We start from the raw sequence: 25,433 nt of genomic DNA on the forward strand, positions 1-25,433 counted from the left end.
AGCCCGCCTTCGCGCATATATCGTTCGCCGCCACCGTTGCCCGGTAGACATTACGGTTACATACACTGCAGTTGCGGGAAAGCGTGAGAAGCAGTCAGGGATCTTTGAGTGCTATCGCGTTCCACACTTAAAGGCAAAGCTTGAGCGTTCTCGAAATTTTTCACGCACTTTTACCGAAACTACATATTTCCCGCCCTAGCGCGGTTACGGCGGTGAATACAAAGGCTTGCAGCAATCTTAAGCAAGTACACAAGTCTTCTTCAATGCTCACTAACTCGAACAATGATACCTATCAATGAATCTTTATAAAGAAATGTTTTATGCAAAAGTGGTAACCACTACTCTATGGCATCCGCATCGCACTACACGCGCAGTCGTGACGACAATGGCGGTCATGACTGCCGAAGTTCTGTGGCAGGCTTGCACGTCACTGGCTTTTACAATCCACAGAGAATCCGGAAGCCGGTAAGTGTATGCATTAGATTCTACTGAGACGCTAAGCTATTAGAGAGGCAAGAACACAGGTAAAATTGTGAATAGAGCTTTGGCTACGCCACAAGGTTTGTCAAGGACAGAAAGTTGCGGGGGGTACATGTGGCAGTTACCGACTCATAAACGCAACTCAAACTATAAAGTCTAGGCGTTCACTTCTGCCATCAGCAATGCATTCACTCGGTCATGCACACCACGGACAATATGAAAAGCGCTATTTCTCAGAAAAAAGAAAAGAAAAAGAAAACAAAAGAATGCAGAAGGCATTATGTCGACAGAAGAATTATTCCAGGAGAAGGCGCATTTACACTTGGAATTCAGCCGACTCTGTGCACCTGCACGCTTTTACGAGGGTACGTGCGTGATTTCGCCAGAGAGTCATTAAACGCGCAGGCACACAGAAAGCTACGCGACACGGTCCAGGAATCAAGCCCCGCGCAAACGCGATGCTGTATAGCCACATTTCTCCTGCACGGTCCTGATCTGAACAAAAAAAGAACTAGGAAAAAGAAAGACAATCGACGCGACGAGAAGCTTCGAAAAAAAAAGTTCGCGTTGGCGCTTTTGGCACGCAATTCCCTAGTGTAAAATTACGAGCGTTTGTTTTCCTTCATCGCAGACGGTCCTTCAAACGACGTCTATAAAAGCGAAAATTCACTGACGATTGCGATACCGCTAATGCGAAAGTTGAGCGCCGTTCTATACGTGTTTTCGTTTCGCAATATATTTGCTGGCGCGGAAAATCTTTCTCGTGCGGCATGTTGCAAACGGAACGAAGTTTGGCGCGATTGCCTCGCTAATCGGAAGATCCCGAGAGGCAGCGCGTGGGTGACGCGTGGGTGCGCTTCACACCAACCGCCGCAGCCAGACCTTCGCTCGCGTAGCGCTTTGTTTCCATATATGGTGTCGGTCGACGAGCTCGCCGCATTCCGTCGGTGAACAGACGACAGCTCTCTACTCTGGCGCCCTCTCGTGGCGGTCGTCATCGCAGAGCCCGTCTTGCGTGGCACTGCGCTTTTCTTCTCACGCTTTCGCCGTACCCTCCTCCTGCGCTTTCCTTCTCGCGTTCTCTTTGCTATCGCCGTCTTTCATTCCCCGCTTAGCTCCGCGTTCGGTCTTTTATCTTTCGCAGTGCTCGTTCGCTCGGTTACGGCGAGGGACGACGCCGACCGTAACGCCCATGTATTTCGTCCGACACTTTTGGAAATAATATCTCGAAACCGGTGCCGTCCTGGAAATTCGTTTCAAGCAGATACACTGTCTTGCAAACTCACCACCTACAGTCCGTAAATTATAATATGTGGCGTAAAGTAATTGGCAGAAAGTTAATTTATTAAATTTTTGTTACTGACTTAAATATACGCTTCGATTTCTCGTGCTAGTAATGTCCGTCTCTTCGAATAATCCAATTCGAAAACAAGAATAATGCTTTCTACCACAGCGATATTTAAAAATTCCGTGAAACCTAGGGATGATCCCCGCGTATATTCTTTCATGGCTATTGAGTCATTATGAACAACATACCTCTCAGTCGTCCGATACATCATCTAGAGTTGCCAAATTTTTCTTTCATTTCAGACATTGAAGACTTTGCATCAAGGCTCTGCATTTCAACCTATACTGTTTCATCTCAACTCATGCTTACACTACGTGCTCGGCCGTCCCCTGAAGCCTTCATGACGTGGGCCTAACGTGAACGCCTGAAGACCTCGTGAGCTGTACAATATGTCCAAAGCCTTGCGTTTAATGAAAACCCAGGTTTTCATTATACTCTGTCTCCGTCTTTCGAGTGCGCAACGTCTTGCATCTGCGGCGCACATTCATCGCCTGTTGTGACTTTAGTCTAGAAATAAGGCTACATCACAGAGTACCTTAAGGGCTGCCGAGTTGCAAACGGGTTGTGCAGATAATTGTTCGCTAATTTCCGACAAGTTCACTAAGCCACTACTGCGACTTTTACACGAAAAATATATGCACGTTTTGGTGCAAGCTACAAGACAAAAAGAGAACTTGGGAAGAACAGCGGTTTCTGGATGCCAGATAGCATTTAGACATCGAGCAGCGAATGGGTTGACGACCTCACATTCCGATATTTCTTCTCATTGCGAAGCCTGCTACCTTACTATCATAGAGAATGGCAATGGCGCAGAATGTGATGAATCAGACAACACGGTGGACATATCCGCACCCCACGAAAACGACTCATGCCAAGGAAACTTGGTATGTCCACATGGACCATCTTCGAAAGGTATACCGAACAAGATCACATATCGTTAATACACGCTCGAACCAGAGTGAGCGGGGAAAGACACGCCTTGGGATCCCTTCGCGTGGACCGGCACAATTCCTTTTCGTCATTCTTGTAGCGTACAAGGGAGTCGTTTGTCCATACACCAACCGCTCGGAATGTTATCGCGCCGATCTCCAGACCGGCGCGTCCAGACGCAGCCAGCTACCTTTCCGCATGCAAGCCCCCGGGCACCTAATTCCTGATAAGCTGAACTACCGGAACAGCGAGGCTGCTTATATATATATAGACAGGCAGAGAGAGAGAGAGATTGCTACGCCCCGAAGCCTGTGCGCGTCAGTCGGAGTGCTATACGTTTTACACGTGCGTCCGACTACGCCGAAGCGACATGGTGTCTCTTTCACCTGCGTGCCGTTTTGTTCCCATTGCTCCCCTCCGTCACGCCACACTAAGTGTCGCGAGGGGTCTATAGGAGCGCAGATATGAAGACGAAAGCAATACGCGGTCTCTCTACCTTTATTTCTTTCTTCATTAATGCCGTTCCAAGGCTTCCCCTTTTTCTTGCACGAACGCGGCGACAAGGTCGACGTCCAAAGGATGGTTTGCGCAGCAGGCGGGTGTCATCGGCTGACTCTGTCTCACGGTGGAAGCGGCGACGCGATGCCTCCAGGCGCGAACGGAACGTGATACTGGCCGTTTCCAAGAACGACCTACCCCTCCCCAACCCCCCCACCCTCCTCCTCCCACAACTTTTGCCCTCGTATACCCTCTTAGCTCCTGCCGCGACTTTGCTTTTTCGTACTTCGCTTTCGTTCTAGCGATCGCGTTCCTCCTTCGATACGCTGTCACTGCGTTAGGCTGGGAAGACTTAATGATGCAGTCAGTGACCTCTGCGACGGGTTTCCGACGCATCGCGTCGCCAGAATGGCCGCACACGGGGCAACGCGGCCGTGCAGCGACGAGGAGGTCGGCGCGATCGCTGGAAAAGCCCGACGAAAATTAGCGTCACGTGACAACCGTGGCTAACTCCCTGCCGAAATTTCGCGTGGTCACATTTTTGCACGTATGTTTTCGATAACGCCACATGGACCGTCTCATTTGAAAGAAACATCTGTGTGCGACATACTTGATCCCCCTCGGTTGCGGACCGCTCGATCACAGACCTCCGCGCATCGTTTTATGTAGACAACGTGGCGGATATATATGTGTGTACTTTATTAAACAATACGAAAATTTAAGGAGGCGTGGTCCAGTGCTGAACTTGCCGCCGCCGTCTGCATGACTTGGTTAATTTGGGACTTTTAGACTTGCCAGGATGGAGTGGGTGAGCTGTGCCTCCCACTGCTCCATTGTATAAGAGCAACAGGCGGATGGTTTGTCCAGCTGGCACGTGCTACTTTAAAAGCTAACGCTGATGGGAAAGAAGAATGGTAAAGAAGAAAACCCGATTCGGAAGTGCAATAGGAGATGTTCATATATTTAACACGTCGTGAATAGTCGTCGTTATACGCTGTGAATATGCACTGAAAGGCACTCAACCGATAAATAATGCAACGGGAATTGGGGCGCACGCAATCGTGTGATGTTATTATATCTGATTGATTCGGCTAAAGATAAAGCTGTTGGCAACTATTGAGTCGTCCGTGAAAGGTATCCAAGTGCGGACTGCCCTGCCTGTGGACTGACGGCAACATTGGATCATGTGTTGTGGGAGTGTGAAACCATCGGCTCCTCCTTCAGCGAGGATAGATGGGCTGCGCTCTTGGGCAGCCCCGAACTCAACGGCCAAGCCCTGGCCGTCCAGAGTTCCCGTTGTCGGGCCGTCAAGCTCGGCTTGGCGGTCCCTACGTGAGACTAGCCGGGTGGCGCGGGTCTCCCCTCTGCGTCTTCTCTTGACCGAATAACGCACTTTCACTCATTCACTCACTATTGAGTCGTCGGCTCCTAGATAAACAATAAGTTATTCCGAATAAAGAATTGAGAGGTGAGGTGACGTGCCAACGTTCCGATGGTAAAACGCAACGTGAGCTTCAACAGTCAACATAAATAAAAGTACACACACAGCAATAAAACGACACGTTCTACAGGTTCTGCGACAATGCAAAAGCTACAAATATTGTGTAATACAATGTCATACAATATAACACAACAAGAAAGCCTGCTGAGTGTGAAAACATAGGTGCAATATCACATCTATAAAAAAATTATTAAGCCTTTAATAGCGAGTGTGTGTAATTCTATTATGTCCATTAGACAACTTTGCACTGAAAGTACGGTTTATTTAACGTGTTAGGTTAGTCTGAGTGCTGTGTAGTTTAGATGTTACCTTACATTTTATGCCGAATAAGTTTCTATATTTTATCGCAACTACAATATATAGTTAGGTGGGTGTGTAAACTCAATGATTCCGCGTTTATTTGCGAGGACTTATTCCCAAACCCCTTGCCCAGCGTGGAGTAGCAGGCTACAGCCACTTCACTCATTCCGACTTCTCCACCTTTCTGCCATTAAATATTATCTCTCTCTCTCTCTCTCTTATAGTGTGAAAACGAACGGTGGTATCAACAAGAAAGTTCACACGTTTTCAAACATTCTAGGCATGTCACGCTCACTCTTCTATTACCTTTCTTTTTTTTTCGAGAGGTGGTATCGACCATTTTTTCCCGTGTGAGCTGACAACGTGCGACCTTTAAATCCGCTAGAAGCTCGCATTGACGTAAAATATGTAATCGGCCACCTATTTTCATAACTTGCGTGTCCACATTTACTCGGTGGCAAAAGCAGAAGTAGTTATATAATTCACGTTCTCGCTTTCTGCAGAATGAGTGCGATTTTCCTCCAGAAAGTGCGACTTCAGGAGTGCAATAAATCCTCCTTTCCGCCGGCATGGACGGTTAGCGGGATCGCGAAAAACAAAAAGTATTTCAAGGAAACTTAGATAAAGAAAGAGAGCGAGCTGGGAAGGGGCACTTGCTTTTCAAAAGAGTTGATCGTTGCATTGGTTTATTTCCCAAATTTTTTTCCTCTTTGTCATTTTATTACTTTTATTTTTCTACGCAAAGCGCCAGAACCACTTCGAGGATGGCTAACTTGTTACTTCCCGCATAGGAAAGAAAAAAAAAATCGAAGTGCAATTAGTCTTTCCGGCTATACGCTCTGCTCGTGTTCTTTTTTTTTTTCACCTTCCTTTCAGCACTGGCATTTTATTCCCTGTTGCCTGTCCTCTCCTACGAAGCGCATCGCAACGCTAACGGCGAGGCGGTCTGCAACGCGTCCCCTGACGACCATCGTACTAGACAGGGCCGGGCCGGGGAGAGATGTTTTGCGGTCGTAATGACGCAGCCACGCGAATTATTAGCCTGGGCTGCTGCGCGGGGAAACAAAGGAGCTATTTCGGTATAAAACGCGGGCGAAAAAAAAATAAGGTAGTGGTTTCGTCGGGTATGAGGAATGACGCTGCTTATTGCGGTCGGATCCGGGCTCTGACGACACGCAGGATAAAAGGAGCGCGATGCACATTTCGAGGATTTTACGCCTTCGTAGGTCGACGCTGAATATCGGCTGGTGTTATTTTTGTGTGTGTGCGCTTTTTTTTGTGCTTGCTGGGCGAAGGCGAGAAATACGCGCGAAGATGCGCCTGTAGCGGAATCGCGAGTTTTGAGAACACCCACGTTTGTGAGATGCAGGTATTAATGCATGCACGATGGAGGCGAGTCGAGTTCATCACGTACCTAAAGTTCTGGCGCACACCCGCCAACCGCGTTCTGCTTTATAAGGCTTCATTAATCAGGTCGTTGTTCCTACCGAATACGTACAACCTATATTCATCGACAGAATGTGTACACGAAGAGAATAAAAAGCAAAAGTGGAGGGAAAAAAAAAGGATGACGGAATACAGCTGTCATATTTTTATTTCGCTAGCCCAGAAGGGAAGGCGCACACTTATCTTTGTCAGTGCCTCCGCCCCGTTGTCAAACTAAACGCCGCACGCAACCGCCGCGTCACATCAGGAAGGAGCTTTGCGCCGATCCTCACTCTCTTGCATGCGTAATCAGGTGAACGACAATTCAAATTTAGAGTCGGATATCTCGGAGCACCGACACGCTAGAATTATTCCAACTGCTGATGAGTAGAAACACGACGGCCTCTAACTTTTGAACACAAACATGCCCAATTACTGCAGTCAACAAACAGTTAAGTTAATTGGGCTGCTGACAGTGATAATTATCATCTCACTTTGGGTTCCTCTGTCCTCATAACACATCTGCACGGGGGGTCTTCGCGTGCCCCCCAGCGCCTAATTTTAAGAAAGCCATAAAGCTTAGTTTTGAACACCCTGTATATATATATATATATATATATATATATATATATATATATATATATATATATATATATACATTGTCACCTGAGTGCCAAGAACACGGAATTGAAGTTTGAATCGAATTGAACTCCGGGATTTTACCAGCCAAAACGACGACGATTTGATTATGAGGCACGCTGTATAGTGGAGCACTCCGGATTAAGTTTGACGGCCAGGGTATCATTAACGTCCCGCAATGCCCAACACATGTGTAAAATCTGAGTGCCTCGTTGTCCGGTAGACAAGGCTTCAAGTACAGTGAAGGAGAATATGCCAGAAGAGCCGAGAGCAGCGCGTCTTACGCTGCCATTTATTCCCGCAAGGAGGCGAAGAACTGCCGTGCCACGCGCGCTCGATCGCCGCGCTTCATTGTTCTTATTTTTGCGCGAGATATTTCTATGCTACTATCAACAACATGGTCGTTCTCCCATTTCAAACCCATCGAAATGGTGCTGCCGAAGCCGGGATTTGATTCCGGGACCTCAAGCTTAGCAGCAGTACACCCCAGTCGCTTAGCCACCGCAGCGGTTGAAGTCAATTTGAGTTTGGAGACAAAACAATCTGTCTTAATAAAAAAATCTAGGGTGTTACGTATATATATATATATATATATATATATATATATATATATATATATATATATATATATATATATATATATATATATATATATATATATACATACATACATACATACATACATACATACATACATTTTTGCAAAACAGCTGTGATGTATAGTAGTCGCTGAGCTGGAACACTCGAAGCAGCAGACATTACCGGAAGAAAAATTCAAATAACTAATGAACTAATTAACAGTAATTCACGAATTAACGTTTATATATGTGTACCTTACGTCACATATTCCCATTTACGAAATGCATTCGCGGAGCTTGCATTGCGTATACACTCGGAGCGAATTCTAGCGATCGCACAGGATACCCGCCGGGAAACTTGACGTAAAATTTCATTATTGTTTCACTTAATTTCTTTAGGAAACCACCATTTTACAAAGTGAAGAACAAAACTATCTGGTACTCCTGGCGCGCTATGGCTGCAGCAAGTATTCCGTTTCGCCGCTTCTGCTCCGTGGAGCCGCACTCATGACGCGGCGTCGCAGCCAATGGGAATTTAAGCGCCGTTTCCCAGCTGCAGACGCCGGCTTCCTCACTCAATGGGCCATTTGATGCTTTCGCATCAGATGTATTGTACCTACGGCTCCCAATATATTCAGTGGCAGGCTTTGTATCTATAGCATTCTTTCTCACGAATTGCCACCGGTCCTCAGCGATGTAGAATGAGAAAAAAATCGCGAGAAAGGAACACAGCAGAATAAAAGCCAGAGTTTGGATTTTTTTCTTCTACAGCTATGCTGGATGTGGTTCTCGAAATTTGCGGTCCTGATGCCGTGAAATTCGTTCAAATTTGGAGAAAATATTTTTGCTATGGTACAAATGAAATCCGCGAGAATCATCGGAATTAGGCCATGCAGGCAAATTATTGCTATTTAAAAAAATGAAGTTCTCCAATTTTTCTAAAAATTTTCCAAATTAAGTGCATTAGTTTGAATTAGCGTATGTGGAAAAACAAGCTGAATTGTTTGTTTGGTTTTAGAAGTACAAGGCGAGAGATGTGACCGAGTAAACGGTACCGCCACTGCGACAAATGATGTCCGCGCGTGGTCGTTGTTTCAGGTTGACGGCTGAGCATTCAAGGCTCTTTAAATGATTTATGACTGATATTGCCAGGATTGGGGGCTCAATCCCATCGTCCGTGGTCCTTTGCCAAGATTGGAGTACGGCATGAATTCGGAGGTAGCTGGCCCATGCCGTCGTCCAACTTATTTACGCTGAGATCGTTGATGAAGTGAAGAACTATTTCTCATCGAGAACGAGGAAAAGGGGTTTATTTGCAGAAATTAACTCAGTCTAACATGACTGCTTGAGAAAAAGAGTATCAGTCCAACATGACTGCATGAGAGAAGTGACTCAGTCTAACATGACTGCTCAAGAGAAGTGTCCTCAGCATTCGCACAACCACAGTTTTTATACACTCGATCCGCCGGTCAAACGACGCGGCGACTGTTCGTTTACTCATCACCAACTTACCGCTGCTCTGCAGATCAGTTTACAGACACAAAGGCACACACATTCCGAAGCCCAAACGACGGCGTTGGAGGGTTGCCGTTCCGGGAATTATCGGTGCCGATCGAGGGTCGCTCGTTGTTCTGCGCCACGCCGAAGCGTGAGAAGCACAAAAATACGTCGTTCCCGCGGCAGCTTGTCCATGCGTGTCAAATCAGCTCCGCGTTGGGGAACTCCGGAATCATTGTTCATACACCGAACTAGTTCCGTCACAATGTCGAAGGGGCTGGAGGAAGGAGGCGGATTTCACCACAAAGGCCGCTTCTTCGAACGCCTCCCAGCTGCAGCGACGGAGAGGGGGAGGTGCGCGTCGTGTCGCCCTGTCGTAACTGTGTGGCAATCTTGTTTTGCAGCTCGCCATTCTTAACAGCGCCTCCATGGCCCGGAAAGTCTCGACTGTCTAGCGCTGACAACCGCTAGGCAGGAAGAGAACGGCTGCTGGTCAGGGGGGGGATTGATGTCTTGGCTCGCAGCGACCACTTGTGCATTGATGTCACCGCCCCAAAACATCCAACACGGACAGGCAACTGCAAAATGAACCCCACAACACGGCTCTGCGCCGAGATGACGTGCATTGGCTCTCACTTTAGACTCGCTAGGCTTCAAAAAACAACAACAACATAAGTGCAGAAACAAAAAAAAATGCTACATTTCACTATGCCAATTTCTGAAGCAAATTCCTGCTGACAAATTCAGCAATTATTGGAGGGAATTCTGCTAAATGAGAGGGGATTTTCTTCGCCTAAAGAAAAGCTAACACTAGTAACCCTAAAATTTAGGCGGGACCCCTAACGCAGAATTCAAATTAGCCTGCTCAAACCATCCGCATTGCTATGCAACTTTCCCTTCTTATATCTAACGGAGAAGTTGTACTCTTGGAGAGTGAGGCTCCATCGGAGCAAGCGGCCGTTTTTGTGTGACATTTGATTGAGCCACGTCAGACGACAGTGGTCGGTCTCGCAGATGAACTTCGCTCCGTACAAGTAACACGACAACTTCTGGGCGGCTCAAACCAAACAAGCGCATTCCTTCTCTGAAGCGCCGTAGGCTTCCTCCCTTACATTTAGTTTACGGCTGGCATAGAGGATAGGATGCTCCTCGTTATCGTCGCCGACCTGACTAAGTACCACGCCCTTACCTCTGTCGCTTGCGTCGCATTGAACTATGAATTCCTTTGTGTAGTCTGGCGCGCGAAGCACAGGGCGAGAAACCAATATCGTTTTCAAACTTTGGAAAGCGTTCTCTTTGTCCTTATCCCAGTGTACGTTACTCGGTGCTCCCTTTCGGAGGGCGTTTGTTAATGGACTTGCCAATTGCGAGTAATTCGGAATGTACCGTTGATAGTACCCCACTAGTCCCAAAAATGAACGAAGGCCCGTTTTCGGGCGCGGCTGAGAAAATTCTCCAATCGTAGCTATTTTCAGCTCAGCCGGCCGTCTCATGTCCTGACCGACAACATGGCCCAGATAAGTAACCTGCGAACAACCAAACCTACACTTTTCCGCTTTCATCGTTAAGTCGACTTTAAACGTACGAAGCTTCGCATTCTTGTCGTAATAGACTTTGGCGTTCTTTTGAGCTATTGCCATGTTCTTTCCGACTAGTTCTTGGGTTGCGCTTAGCCGTTCCAATAAATTTAGCACGTATTCAACCACTGTCGGACTCTCCCCTCTATCCTCCCACATCTCTCTTAACATTCTCAGTGGAGACCGGAGTGTCCTCCCATACACTAGTTCTGCTGGTGAGAACCCTGTCGCCTCATGTGGAACCGTTCGCAAAGCAAACAAAGTTGCCGGCAGACAGTTCTCCCAGTCCTCCTTGTGCTCGTAACAGAGCGCACGCAAAACTCGCTTAAGCACCGAATGCCACCTCTCTACACTGTTTGACTGAGGGTGATAGACAGAACTGTGTATTAACTTTACCCCGCACTTTTGCAAGAATGTGGAAGTCAGTGCGCTCGTGAATACTGACCCTTGATCTGCCTGAATTTCGGCTGGAAACCCAACTCGTGCAAACACTGTCAAAAGCGCGTCTACTACTTCGGTGGAGCTGAGCTCTTTCAAAGGGATTGCTTCTGGAAACTTGGTAGCCGGACACAGCATGGTAAACAAGTACCTGTAGCCTGATTTTGTTTTTGGAAGAGGCCCCACCGTGTCTATTACAAGTCGTCTGAAAGGCTCTGTTATTAAGGGCACTACCTTCAGTGGAGCTTTCCAAGTTTCTCCTGGTTTACCAGAACGCTGGCAGGCGTCGCATGATCTTACAAAGTTTTCTACATCTTTGAAACAGCCAGGCAAGTAGTATTCCATAAGCAATCTTTCCTTTGATTTGTTTATGCGTGGCCGGACCACCCATTTCCATGACAAAGACTCAAAAGGTCCTCCCTATACTTAGTAGGTATGACTAACTGATCTAAAATCCTACCCTTTCGATCTCTGTAATGCCGATACAACAATCCTGCTCTCTCATGTATCGTTACGTTGCGCCTAGCAATGCGTTCTTTAGCTGTGTCACGTAATTTAGCTAAGCTCTCATCATTCTTTTGCTCAGCTGCCAGTGACTCTCTATGCACGCGTAAGAGTTGATCAAAGTTCTTTGAGACCGGTGATAATAACGACCCTGTCTCGCTTGTGAGCGCGTCTGCTTGCTCTTCCTACAGGCTAGAACTCTGACACTCTAGTGCTACGCTCTCATTGAGCTGGTCAGCTGGCAGGCTCTCCTCAACTGTTCTTTTGTCCCTCGGGCCTAGCTCGGATTCGGGTATTGAAGCTATCCCCTTTTCTGCTTCCGCTGGAGGAGCTTGAGCATTTTCAGCCGAAAGCGCCGCGATCTTACGAGCTTGGCCTCGGGTCAATGCCTGTACTATGCCCTCTCCCAGTTTGAGCCCTCTGTCACGCAGTAACTGATTCGAACGATTCGAAAAGATGTAGGGATACTGTAGTGACAAAAATTTGGAAACTGCAGCCTCAGTCTCTAGCTCCCCGAATGGTCCACTGATTTTGACTTTGGCCATGGGCAGACACACGCTGTGTTCTTCTACAACCTGTTTTATCCATGCTACTTCTCCGGTGAAGTCATCTACCATCACGTAAGACGGATGGACAATGTCCAGCGTGGCGGCACTGTCTCTTAGCACTCGGCATGGTTTTCCATTAACTTGCAGGTTGTGGAGATACGGACTTAAAAGTTCCATATTCTCATCTTTTTCCTCCACGTAGGAAAAAACTACGCTAGACTTCTCGCAGTTTGCAGCTATATGTCCCAGTTTGTGGCATTTGTAACAGCGAATTGGTCTAACAGATTCGAATTTTCTTTTTTGTTCTTTTTGTGCGGTTTCTCCGTTAAGTTTCTCCTCGCTCTTTTCTGCGGGCTTTTCCGCCATGTCTACAGGCTCAGATCGTCTAGTTTGCGCACCCTTTTTGAACGGAAATGGTTTCCGTGGTCCATTTCGACCGTCCCAGTTTCCCTCCTCGGCGTTCAATTTTCTACGGGTTGCGTACTCTTCGGCTAATTCAGCCGCCCTTTCCACAGTGTTTACATTACCTCTGTCTTGCACCCACAGTTTCACAGCTTGGGGGATGGTTTTGTAAAACTGCTCTAGACACATGCATTCAATGATCATGTCTCTGCTGTCGTACGCTTCCGCGCTTTTAAGCCACTCGACTAGGTTGGCCTTTAAGCTATATGCAAACTCCAGATAGCCCTCGCTATCTTTCTTGCCTGTGCTCCTAAACCTTTGCCGAAAAGCTTCGGCTGAAAGGCGGTATTTCTTCAGGAGACTAGCCTTAACTTTTGCATAATCATATGCATCCTGCACACTCAATCTGGCGATTACTTCCGCCGCCTCACACGGCAACATAGACAACAACCGCTGTGGCCTTGTACTCGGGCCGAAGTTCATCTTTTCGCAAGTCCTTTCAAAGTTGCTTAAGAACAAGCCTATGTCGGTCCCGACCTCAAATGGCTTTAATAGCCTGTCCATGCGGTACGATTCTGCCTCACTTGATCGTCCCAGAGCGCCTTCACTTCCTTGAGACAACTCCAAACGTTTGCTTTTAAGTTCAAGTTGCATTTTTCTTAACTGAAACTCGCGATCTTTATCGCGTTCCTCTCTCTCTCGCTTTTCTCTGTCCAGTTCTTCTCTTTCTCTGTCCCGTTCTTCTCTTTCTCTTTCCCGTTTCTCTCTCTTTTTGAGAAGTTCCATTCCCATTTCAGTATCTTCCTCCCTGGCCTGATTGGAAATTAGCTCCAATAATTCCGATTTGAGCATTTCCTTGCGTACATCTAGGCCCAGTTCCTCACCAACAATCAACAACTCGTCTCTCAGCAGTGTCCTTAAATCCATGACTGCTGCTTTACTGCCTTGATTCTGCTCTCTAAATCTAGCTAGGAAAACACAACCCAGCTAACACACAACAATCTAGCTTCCCTACTGTTCTAAACAGAACAACCACAAAATGAAGCCTAGAGAGTCAAAGCAAAAACCAAGCACTCACCGCAGATACAGCACCATGTCGCAAAGTCCATCCCACCGCTGCCACCAGTTGTCAGGATTAGGGGCTCAATCCCATCGTCCGTGGTCCTTTGCCAAGATTGGAGTACGGCATGAATTCGGAGGTAGCTGGCCCATGCCGTCGTCCAACTTATTTACGCTGAGATCGTTGATGAAGTGAAGAACTATTTCTCATCGACAACGAGGAAAAGGGGTTTATTTACAGAAATTAACTCAGTCTAACATGACTGCTTGAGAAAAAGAGTATCAGTCCAACATGACTGCATGAGAGAAGTGACTCAGTCTAACATGACTGCTCAAGAGAAGTGTCCTCAGCATTCGCACAACCACAGTTTTTATACACTCGATCCGCCGGTCAAACGACGCGGCGACTGTTCGTTTACTCATCACCAACTCACCGCTGCTCTGCAGATCAGTTTACAGACACAAAGGCACACACATTCCGAAGCCCAAACGACGGCGTTGGAGGGTTGCCGTTCCGGGAATTATCGGTGCCGATCGAGGGTCGCTCGTTGTTCTGCGCCACGCCGAAGCGTGAGAAGCACAAAAATACGTCGTTCCCGCGGCAGCTTGTCCATGCGTGTCAAATCAGCTCCGCGTTGGGGAACTCCGGAATCATTGTTCATACACCGAACTAATTCCGTCACAATGTCGAAGGGGCTGGAGGAAGGAGGCGGATTTCACCACAAAGGCCGCTTCTTCGAACGCCTCCCAGCTGCAGCGACGGAGAGGGGGAGGTGCGCGTCGTGTCGCCCTGTCGTAACTGTGTGGCAATCTTGTTTTGCAGCTCGCCATTCTTAACAATATTAGGCGTCATGCGAAAATGCGCTTTGAAAGAGCAAGGCTTCCTTCTTCTCCAAGGTAGAAGCAGATGTTTTGTTGAAATTTTAAATATAAATTCTTGGGTGTACGGGCAAAGACGACGATATGATTACGAGGCACGCTGTACTGGTGGATCTCGGATTAAATTTGAACATATGGGCTTCTTTAGAGTGTACGCAGTACAAGCCACGCGATCGAGAAGCGTTGGAACTTTCCGCAATAATACAAATTCTTTACTACGAATGTGGCTGCTTCCGGCCCACCTGACAGCACTAACTCAAATTTGACTGGGATATTCTGCCGCATTTTGTTTTCCATTCCGTAATTTACGTTTTTACCCCATAACGGCAATTCATACTAAACCTTCACCTTGTTGTACTCTCTTTTCTTACGCACGCTTTCACTCGGCGAAATCAACAGATAAAAAAAAACGATGTTATTATTTCATTTTCTTTTCCTGTTTCTTTTTGAGATCGGCCACAGGCTGTAAGCGGAACTCACAGATAACGAGCTGTGTAAAAACGTTGTAATAAATGTCCGAGGCAGAACCAAAAATGAGCAAGAATGTGTGCCGCGTTTTAGTTGTATAGCCCCTTTATTCAAGAAGCATCGATCTCATATTCCTCATGCCCGAAAAATTGGAAGGCTTCCTCGCGTTTGCGCATGCTCTTAAATTTTTTCTGTGGCTTAAACTTGTGCCTGGGCTTTTACGTGCCAAAAGCACGGCATGATATGGGGTACCCTGTAATGGGAGCCTCCGGATTAATTTTGACCGGATAATTTTGACGACCGCAATTCCGGCGATAGAGAAGGCTATCCAGAATTTCGAAGTGAGAAGCTTGACGACGCAAATCTCGAGAATGCGGAAAAAGGGTCGACGGATTTGAAAGGAAACGGATAAGAGCGCTAATCCAGGCATCTTTGCGTTGCTCCGGAGCCATGTTGCCGCCCGCTGGGAACAAAAGTATTTCGTTCAACGGCAGACAGGCAGGTAGCGCTTTCGGTTGACGCGGGCGAACGGGAAAGCGCATCGACATCGGTCTGGCGGCGGCCAGACCTGTAGGCAACACCCACGTCGGAATCTTGCTACCGCATAGCGCAGCGAGCTAAACGGCCTGACGGATCCTTCAATGCGGACAGTCAACAAAGCGCACGGTGGTCTGTAATTACGTCCTAGGGGTGGTCATAGGGGTAGGGTCAAAATTTCCCAAGTGCCCAGATTATGACTAGATATTATTTCTCGGTAACGGAATACACCGCATCTGCTTTGGTGAGGGTCTGGCTTGCGTGTGCAACGACTTATTCGTCGAATCCAGATTCGCGCTGCGAGAGCGCATGCAGCGCCGAGTCCAACACCCCTGGCGTCGGTGTGGACTTCGGTCGGAGCTACAGGGTCCAAGTGACGCAGAATCGGTGGTGAGGTTAGTAGACGACGCAACTTCTGGAAGGCATCGTCACAATAGGGCGACCAGGCGTAATGGTGGAAGTCGCTCCGTAGAAGCTGCTTCAAGGGAGGGGTGATGGACGCAAAACTCCTAATGGAGCGGCGCAAGTAGGAACAGAGGCCAAGGAAGCTGCGAAGTTCTTTTTCGTCGGTGACGGGAGTTCCTGCCTTTGGAACTTCGGCGATTAGTTTTCCTATTCCGGTGTAAAGCGACGGCGACATACGGCGAAAGAGAGCGGTGTCGAGGCAATGGCGAACGGCGGTCAGCAAGAAGGCGGTGGTAAGAGTATGACGACATCGGGCCGGGGTTCGGAGAAGCAAAGGACGGCGGGCACGGCGAAACATATGGAGCTGGGTCGAAGCTACGGCGGTAGGATGGTGCGTGGCGTCGGTAAGTCAATAAATAAATAAATAAAACTGTATTTACTGCGCATCTTGAATACATGACGAAAGTGCGAAAATGCCGCATGTGTGAGCCGGTTTGCTTCAAATATTAGCCTCAATAAATGCTTCAGATATCGCATTTTTTGTACTTATTTGTATTGTACCGCAGTTTAATTAACACGCAACAACGAAGCGCATGCAGGTATAGGTCTGCTGGTCAAGCGTCCGGCACCGAGCGCGAGAGCTCTGTCTTCGACCGAGGTGTTCACGATGTGTCTCAAGCACACGACTGTATTCTTCGCTGCAATGTACTCCTGTCCTGTTTGTCGTTTCATCGCCATCCATTCCCTTTAACCCTTTCCTTAGCACAGGTTAGCCTGTAGGTACTTACACTGGCTCACCTAGCTGCACGTTATCTGCACGTCGCGTGCGGCTCATAGTTCACCCTTACACTACCACCGTCATCCACACTCCATCTTTCTTCTTCGACTTGTCGCTTTCCCCTAGGCAGGGTAACAGACCAGCCACAAAGCTCCTCCAGCCGACCTCTCTGCACTTCCGCTGCTGTCTCAGCTTCGCTCTAGAGCTCCCTTCCTCGTTCTTCCTTCTCGTTGAGTTCCTTTTAGAGCAAGTCGTAGCAGGCGCCAACGCGTGCTATACAAAGCACCCGCCGTCAACGCTAAAGTATGGCCGTTTTACTCGCTCGAGCAATTTATGTGCGTCATTATTTCCCCCCCACTCTTTGCAGTTACGACAGACATAAGCTGCAAGACGGTTCCGGCGCTGAGCAATTTCTCGGTGAGAGCAGGGAGAAATAAGCAAACGGCAAGTCAGCCACACTTTGCGCTGTTCAGTTGCACGCAAAAAGTTACGCACATCAAACAAGAGGGGCGTGGCTACACAAACAGCTTGCGATGCTGACGTCGGAAACAAGGGACAGTGAGACTGGAGGACGGGGCGGCGGCCACCGCCAAACTCTGCGGCACAATTGCCACCGCTGCTGCTGCGACATTGACCGTACGCATGGTAAACGGATGAAAGCTACGACTCCTATACAACCTCGACGCCGTCCCCCCGCCAGCGTCCGCCATGTACAACCGATGGTCCTTTTCAGGCCCTCTGACACGAAACACGGAAAAGGCGTCCTGTGATGTTAAATCCGATTGCACGCTAATTTTCACCGTACAGCCACGAGGCATCTGGGAGCACGTCATGGTTGAAGCGATGAAATGAATCACCAGTTAAACATGTTCCGAAATTATTCATGGCTAACTCTTACGTCAACATTTCACTCTAGAGAGCGTTCCAATGTAAGCAAAGTAAGAAAGTTAGGAAGGCTCCAAGACATCTGTGCGAACTCCGAATAGGCGCGCTTCAGGAGGACTGTCAGTTGGGTGCGAACGCCTAGAGGACCGCGAGAACTGCTAAGTGCAAGCCTTCGGCTGATGCTACTCAGTTAGGGCGAAATTTACGCTCAGTACCTCTATACTGTCATTCCTGACGATCGTTAGGTCTCCGGTCACATTGTCAGTGTGACATCAAGAAATTTAGGGCCCGTCGAATCCTTCCTTCCGCCAGTGAGTGCTTCCCTGTCTTGGTATTTTGTTAATCAATTGCACGTTGAATAGTTTTACCTGGCACAGTTTCGAAAATTCCCAAAGCCCACATAGTGTCTCTGAGGTTCACTATACAGACAACATTTATGTAGGTGCTAGTATGGGCTTCTTTTTTTAATGTAGTGCTTGCATTTAAAAGCCCGGACGAAATAGGAACGTGAAAAAGCGAAGCTCTCAACAGCTGACGTTCTTAAAAGTGGTACAATGTGAAACTTAGCCTGAAACCTATAAAATTAGACGCATAACGCTTTAAGCGATAAAACGAGATTGCGGTATGAGATGCGGCGTTGATATGACAAATGTAATTCCTATTAGCTGTAAGACATGCTTACACCTGATGTCATAATTGGCGTAAAATTGTGCGCATAATGTCGAGCTTTTGCTGACGTAGTTATTTAGCATGAAATAAAAAAGTCCGGTATTTTGTCTTCAGCCACAAAAGTGAAACCGCGTTAGATACAGTGAAATGGTAGCACCTCTACACAAATACATTACATGCAAATGACGGGACATGTACTCATGCCGCCAGACTCTGTGATACAACCTGCACGCGAGGACCACACATCCGGCCATCACTGGTGATGACTATGGTACTCAACTATAGCATGCCTCATCTTTTTTTTACGTAAGATGGATGCATGTTAATAGTGAAAAAGAAACGCAGGCGATAATCAATTAATAACCGACGGACGACTTTCACGGCGTGTCTATGAAACATAACGGCGTCGTCTCGCGCTCCAAGCAAAATATACGCGTACACTGTCGCGTTTTCCGTTTACACCTCGACTGTCGCGTGCTTCCGGGCATTAAGATTTTCGCTCGCTCGGTCACGCAACCATGCTGCGCGAGACAATCATAGCTGCTCAGGACGGGAAGATACGTAGACCCCCAAACTTTAAACATTGATTAAACACTGGGACCGATATGTGAGAAGAGCCACAAATAATTCGAACGGGCGTGTACCAGCGATCCTAGCAAAATTTGATTCTCGAAGCCTTTGTTGTGAATTGTAAGCCTGAAAGGAAAAAAAAAAGACAGTGAAGTACAGAATTGGATAGAAAAAAAAAGCTTCGTATTGGCAACAGAAGAACACTATGTGGACATGGAGTTGGGAGAATATCTTGTGGATAACACCTCTCGAGCTCTGTAGTCCACTCTTTGATCAATTAAAACGGGTTCTTTTTTTATCCAATGCTGTTATTCGGCCTTTTAGCATAACCGTGGCTGCTGCACGCTTTTGTATCTGGATGTTGTGGTTTCTCTATACGGAGTAGTCGTAGCAATAGACGTCCAGTTGAAACATTTGATTTGTTTGCCTATAGCTTATAGGTACTTCTCTCATAGTTATCTCTTTTCGCAGAAGCCTCATCCCGTCATCAGCGATAGCTACAACATATTGCGAGAAAAAAAGGCCATGACTTTCTGCTTTTCGCATTGAATGTTTAATGCTTTTCGGGAAAAAGAAAAGAAACAAAGCAGTAGGCCTAAAACTCGAATAATTATTATTGTTGATTTCGCGCCTTCTAGGCATACATCTGCATGCGAAGATAATTAAGGGAGATACTCAATTGTCGAGGCAATATGTAAGGCAAAGAAGAAGTCGATGAGACTTACGAGGATCAGCAGCCGGCAGAAGCTCTTCGTGCGCTGTTGAGGCCGTCGCAGCTATCCGCTGTGCACAAGTACAAAGTGAGCCGGTGACAATGAAGAGTCACGTGCGCACACGCTTTGTTCTTGCAGCAGGCGGGTCAGGAACAAAGTTTGGTCGTCTGGTCTTCCATATCACAAACGAAGAGAACAGACAAAAAAAAATAGAGGAGGTGTAGTTGAGAGAAGGAGCCGAACAACTCCTACGAAGCCGGTGCGAGAAATTAACGCTACATCGCTTTGTGCGAAGCGAAACAAGACTTTCGTTCGTGTCTGGGAACACACGTCGGATGGTGCTTCGAAATAGAAACGTCAGCAGTGGCTAAGAAAAAAAGAAAAAAGTCCCGCGGGCAAAACGGCCAGCTGCCGCGATGAACTGAGACAAGGCAGCTGCAGGGCAGTGGAGAAAGTTTAAAGAGGACCTCCCGCGTTGACGAGAAGTTCCTTCTTGCTCGCTTTCAACGAAGTCTTCAGGGAGCAGTGGGAGAGGAGGGGGACGACGACTGGAGTTTATTTAGCGCGTGCCACGCCGTTTCGACCGGAACGCGTGCGGGGATGACACGACGCGAACGCACGCACACACGCAGCCGGGCCGGTCGCCTAGGAGAGCTGAGACTCCGCCGCGCTGTTCGCCGGTCGCGCGGCCGATACCGACTAACCGCCCGCTCCGCGCGCGCGCTGACGGCGATCGGCGGTAAGCGGCCCCTCTCCTCCTCTGTCTCACTCTCCTCACTCTCTCTCCGCGTTGCCTTTTCGGCTTTGCTCCCGCACCAGTCGCTAAGAGGCGGCCGGCGGCGTTTGCACCGGTATGGGACGTGCGCGGCTATGGCACTTGGTCTGCGCCAGCTAGGAACCCTCCATCTGAAGTAACCGTTCATTTGAACGAGTATGATGGCATTATAAGGAGGGAGGGGGGCGGGACTTATACGCGTTTTAGTTTGGGTAAATTTGTTCGTCGTCACTTCAACGAGAGACGCAGACATGAGCGAGAGTTTTACATACATTTATGTCCCCATTCCCTCGTGTTGGATCGGGGAAAGAGTTGGGGGGAAACGGCCGGTGATGAGGGCTTCAAAGAGGAGCGGTGGCTTCGGTATAACTGCCGCATCGTATGCACATTGTCAGCCTGACAGATTGGTAGCGACCATCCGACCGTTTCCCCACCTCTTTTCCCTCTCCCTCCCCGGTTCACTTTCCACCGCCAAGTTACTTCCGACGTCTCGTGTGTATATCGTCCCTGTTAAGGCGTAATTTAATATATGCAAATATGAACTTGAACAATGCGTTTGCATCCCAAGACCCGAAACGTTCGCTTTTGCAAAATGAAAGCAGCACAGAGGCAGCTGCTATGCAGCAGAGCTACAAGTCCCTATAGCACGCGTATAACCACGGGATGGCGTTGAAATTTGTGCAGTAATTGCTGATTTGGTACCAATTAGATTTTGGTCTTGGTGATGACATGGTGAAATGAAAGAGAGCATTTTATAGACAAAAGTTTGTCGAGATCGTTTCGTGCTTGGTTTTATTATTATTGTTTTACCGTTTCTTCCTATATTATGTTTTTTTCCTAAATCATGACACTGAGGTCTGTGCATGCATCGCCACGCTTGGTTATGGGCAAACGTTGTGCTTATTACTGTGGGTAAATAATCATTCGCTATATTCTTAAGTATGCAGTATTATAGTAGGCAATGTAAGATACTTTAGAGATAAAGCACTTAGCGGCTAGTCTATTTTTCATAGCATAGGTGCACTTCCTTTTAGATTTGTTTTATCGCGTAAGGAAGTCATGCCCATACATCACTCAGTTGTTAAAGATGCGGAATTTCGAAAGTCATTATTGTCGTTACATTATTGCGTTCGTCCTTGGTTTTATAAACATCTCCTAAAATTTTTTTAGCACCCGGATTTTCTGCTACCTACAATGGCCTCTAGGCGCACTCGAGCTGTTTGCCACAGCCTTTAGGCCACCCAGCGCTTCGATGGAAAACAAAGTGCCGATTTTATTTGCCAATGTTCATTCCGAATATATGAACAGCGGGCTAAAGCTCTGCGGCATGTTGTCATACCCGCTGAACAAACGTTTCTCATGCGGATGTACTTTTTGACAAAGCCGCCTTATGTTCTCTACTCCTTCTTTGTTTCATCTCTTTATTTGTATACGCATGGGAGGTAGATAGCTGTTAAGCATCAGACTCCGTTCTGGTTGCCTATATTTTTTTACTTATTTAATATTTGATGGATTGAAAACTTGTGCCTCAGAGTTCCCAGATATATCATATTACATTAGGAATGCGTGGTTTACTCATTTGTTTGATTTATTTATTATTATACTTATTTCTTCAGTTGCTCATTTCCATTAGAGGTCCTAGGCAGGGTATATTACATTAGAAATGTGTGGTTACATCAGTGACATCAGGATTCAGTGGCAGCCTGGAAATGAAGTGTATCACACCGAGTCGTTGGGAAGGTCATACTACTGCCGAACAATCTTCATGACAAAAAAAGAAAAGAAAATATCATGACACGAAGATACGATTAGTCTCAGCAGGCGGAGACGAAAGTTTCATCATGGCTTACACGACAACATAGGCGGTGCGCTGGCAAAAGGACTAAAGCACTAAGAAAAGAATGACAAAATTCGCGCCAACGGCACCGTGCGAAAATGTGTCTTTTCATTCGTGTGATAGTAAGTCATAGTACTTACTTTGGCTTAGAAATTCGGGCGAAATAGGAGTAATTCGGGCAAAGAAAATGATCTCCGTGGTTCTGAACCGCTCGCTGCTAGAGTACTCGACAGGGTAGATTTGAGTGAGAGAGAGAGAAAAAAATTACAGGCAAGGAGGTTAGACAGGCGGATGTCCGGTTTTCTACCGTGTGTGGTGAAAAGCGAATGAGGGATTAAAAGAACGAAGGCGAAATGAGAGGGACTTCACGTGCGCACTGCTACACATAGGGTGTCTATAAATGTTTTCTCAAAGTCCATTAATTTCATGAAAAATCATTCGAATGGTGCACAAAGAAGGCAAGTGCATTGCACGCTAATTCATAAGAATTTTACAGAAGAGAAATTTTCAGAAGGAGAGAAGAAATAGCAGGTTTCATCGAAAAAAAACTTGGGTGCCATTGGGTTTCTGCCGAAATGCCGCTCTCACTTTCCAACTAAAATAATTCTTGCAAAATATCGTGCCATATATATATATCTCTCTCTCAAACGCACACGCACGCACACACACACACACACACACACACGCACACGCACACACGCACGCACGCACGCACGCACGCACGCACGCACGCATGGTGTATTCACAAAATACGCCTGTGCTGCAAAGATGTGTCACTTAAGAATACAGTTTAAATTATTGCCTCAGATTTTTCTCCGCAGTAAGTGTCCGTTTTAATTGAAACAATCGCCAAGCTGAAACATAGAAGCATGTCGCAGCATGCAGTATTGAATAGTGGACAGTTCCCCGCGCGACGACCAATTATGGAAAGCAATGCCAGCAGATCCCTGTTCCTGTCACCTAAATTAAACGAGAGAAAGAATACACGCAGTCCTAATTTGCTCCTTACGCAGTTGAAATTTATTTCCTTCCCTGTGTTGTATAACGTGTGCTGGCGGTGTTATTTGATATACTTATTTTCCCTATTCGTAGCAATGTGTTATGGACGTTTAGTTGTATTGTTTCGTTTGTCATGCACAGTAAGTAATAATTACCCACCATATGAATAGGTGCGTTCCTTGTGTGTTTAAACTCCCTCGCTATTATTTATGTTCAGAAGCGTAGAGTGTTGGGTCAGTTGGTGCATCACGTACTGTCGTTGAGCAGGAAATACGGGCGGGAAGAAACGAAGTGTACAGGACGACTGTCCGTCCTGTCCGCTCCATTTCTTCCCGCCCGTATTTCCGCTCAACTACAATACGTACTGTACTATTAAAGTATTGTCTCTGCATAAGGTACCGATTTGGGACTACATTTGCGGAATGTGTGCGCAGATGACTCTCTCGTTTAATTTTTCACTAATGTATGTGTGCTGGAACACTTGGGCTGTGCTGAAGTTGGGCATATTTGTTGCAACTCTTTAGAGTTGCTTTTTGTGGTTTTCGTTCTGAGGCTTTTTTCCTTGAGTTCTTATCGGAATCAATAATCTTCTAACTTTGTTAAAGATTCACTTCATTTTGGGATAGCTGGTTTAATACAGTTTTTGGCACCATAGCGCTTAGGTGACGCGGACGTGGAAGAACGCATAGGAAGCACGAATACAGCCAGTCCTTGTATTTCTTCCTTGTCCACGTCACATAAGCGCTATGTTCTGAATGGCTTCATTAATTGGTGAGTATGACAGCATGTGTGTTTTTACTGCATAGCTTTATTGATTTCAGGCATTTGCCGGTTCTTGTATTGTCTATTGGCTCTATGAAATCTGCTACTGTGGTTGTATATTTAAATTCTAGTATAGCAATTTATTTGTTTGTTTGTTTGTTTGTTTGTTTCTTCGTTTCTCAATACCAAACCAGTCTCCTGGAGGAATTGGGAGCATAATGGCCTGACAGAGAGCTTGGCCGTCCGCAACGGTCATTAGAAAGCGTTGGTATACGCGCGTTTGTTATTACTGAATATCTCCTTTCATTTGGGAGGTCTTCATAGCGGTCTGATTCATTTATTACAGAAGACCTGCAACGCCATAGAGGCATTATTGCAGGGAGGAGACACTGCTTGTCCTCGAGTCATCCTCCATAAACATTTCGGCAACAACACTGGATACATGCAGTGACCATCGTTCTTTCGGGCACTCCGATAATGAGGATGGCGATGATGATTAGCAGCGCAATTCCACAGCGACAGAGCTAGCTCGGCGGGTTCGAACTACCGAACAGCGTTTCTGTGAAACCGCCGCAGCCAAAGCCTTGCGCTGCTTGTTGACTAGTGATATGCAAGCATTCTCAAACACGGCAGCCTCTTTTCGTTAACCACCCTTGTAGGCATGCCAGTCGAGTGAGAAATCGAGACCAAAGCGCAATCGCAAATGCATCGAAAAGCCGCGGGTTGGTGGGACAATGGCCGATGTTTATACATCTCGGTCTTCGGCGCGTTGCCTAACGGTGAAGACCACGAGGGCGGCAGTTATAGCCCGTGGGGAGTGAATGGGGAGCAAACGTTCCCCAAAATGTGATCGCTCCCAGCGGCACAATGCTCGTTCTCGTGCAATCCAGACGACGCTGCTACTCGTGTTGCATCCATTTATGGTATTGCGGTCAGCGAAGCACCGCGAACGTCGTCTATGCGAAACGGGGCCCCCGCTTACTACCTCGTCCTGCGACAATGACCGCGGGGCGCCTATAATAAAACGAGCCATTGCGGCCCTTTTCTTCTTTTCTCGGTGACCTGGTGACGCACTGGGGTTGATGACGTTGCTGTGCCGGGTGCATTTGGAAACGGCGATGTTACATGTTGATTTTGAAAACAAGAAATATTGCAACGTAACCCGCCGCGATGATCCTGCGGCTTTCGTGTCCTGGTATTGAGCGCGTGGCGGCGACTTGAAATTCTTGCCGCAGAGGCTGCATTTTATTGAATGAAAAATGCAACAACAAAAAAAAACGAGAGACGTTAGTGTGCTGGGACATAGGCCACAATTCATTATATTCGGGATCTTGAAGTAAATCCGGAGCCCTCCACTATGAATCGACAGTGAAGTTTCGGAATGTTAAAACGTATAAGTGACTTTGCCTGCAAAGTAAAAGCTGCGCAGGCA

General features: G+C 47.1%; 1 protein-coding gene across 4 annotated transcripts in view; it reads right to left on the reverse strand.

Annotated features, from left to right (window-relative positions):
* The window catches only part of LOC135908450 (calcitonin gene-related peptide type 1 receptor-like), a 157,107-nt gene extending 136,794 nt beyond the window's left edge, over positions 1–20,313 (reverse strand). For all 4 annotated transcript variants that reach the window (XM_065440235.1, XM_065440227.1, XM_070532292.1 and 1 more), the window contains exon 1: positions 19,641–20,313. The gene's annotated coding sequence lies outside the window, so the exon portion shown is untranslated. The remainder of the gene's footprint in view (positions 1–19,640) is intronic.
* Positions 20,314–25,433: the final 5,120 nt, after the last annotated feature.

The sequence above is a fragment of the Dermacentor albipictus genome, chromosome 1, assembly GCF_038994185.2.
Source record: "Dermacentor albipictus isolate Rhodes 1998 colony chromosome 1, USDA_Dalb.pri_finalv2, whole genome shotgun sequence".
NCBI classification, from domain to species: Eukaryota; Metazoa; Arthropoda; class Arachnida; order Ixodida; family Ixodidae; genus Dermacentor; species Dermacentor albipictus.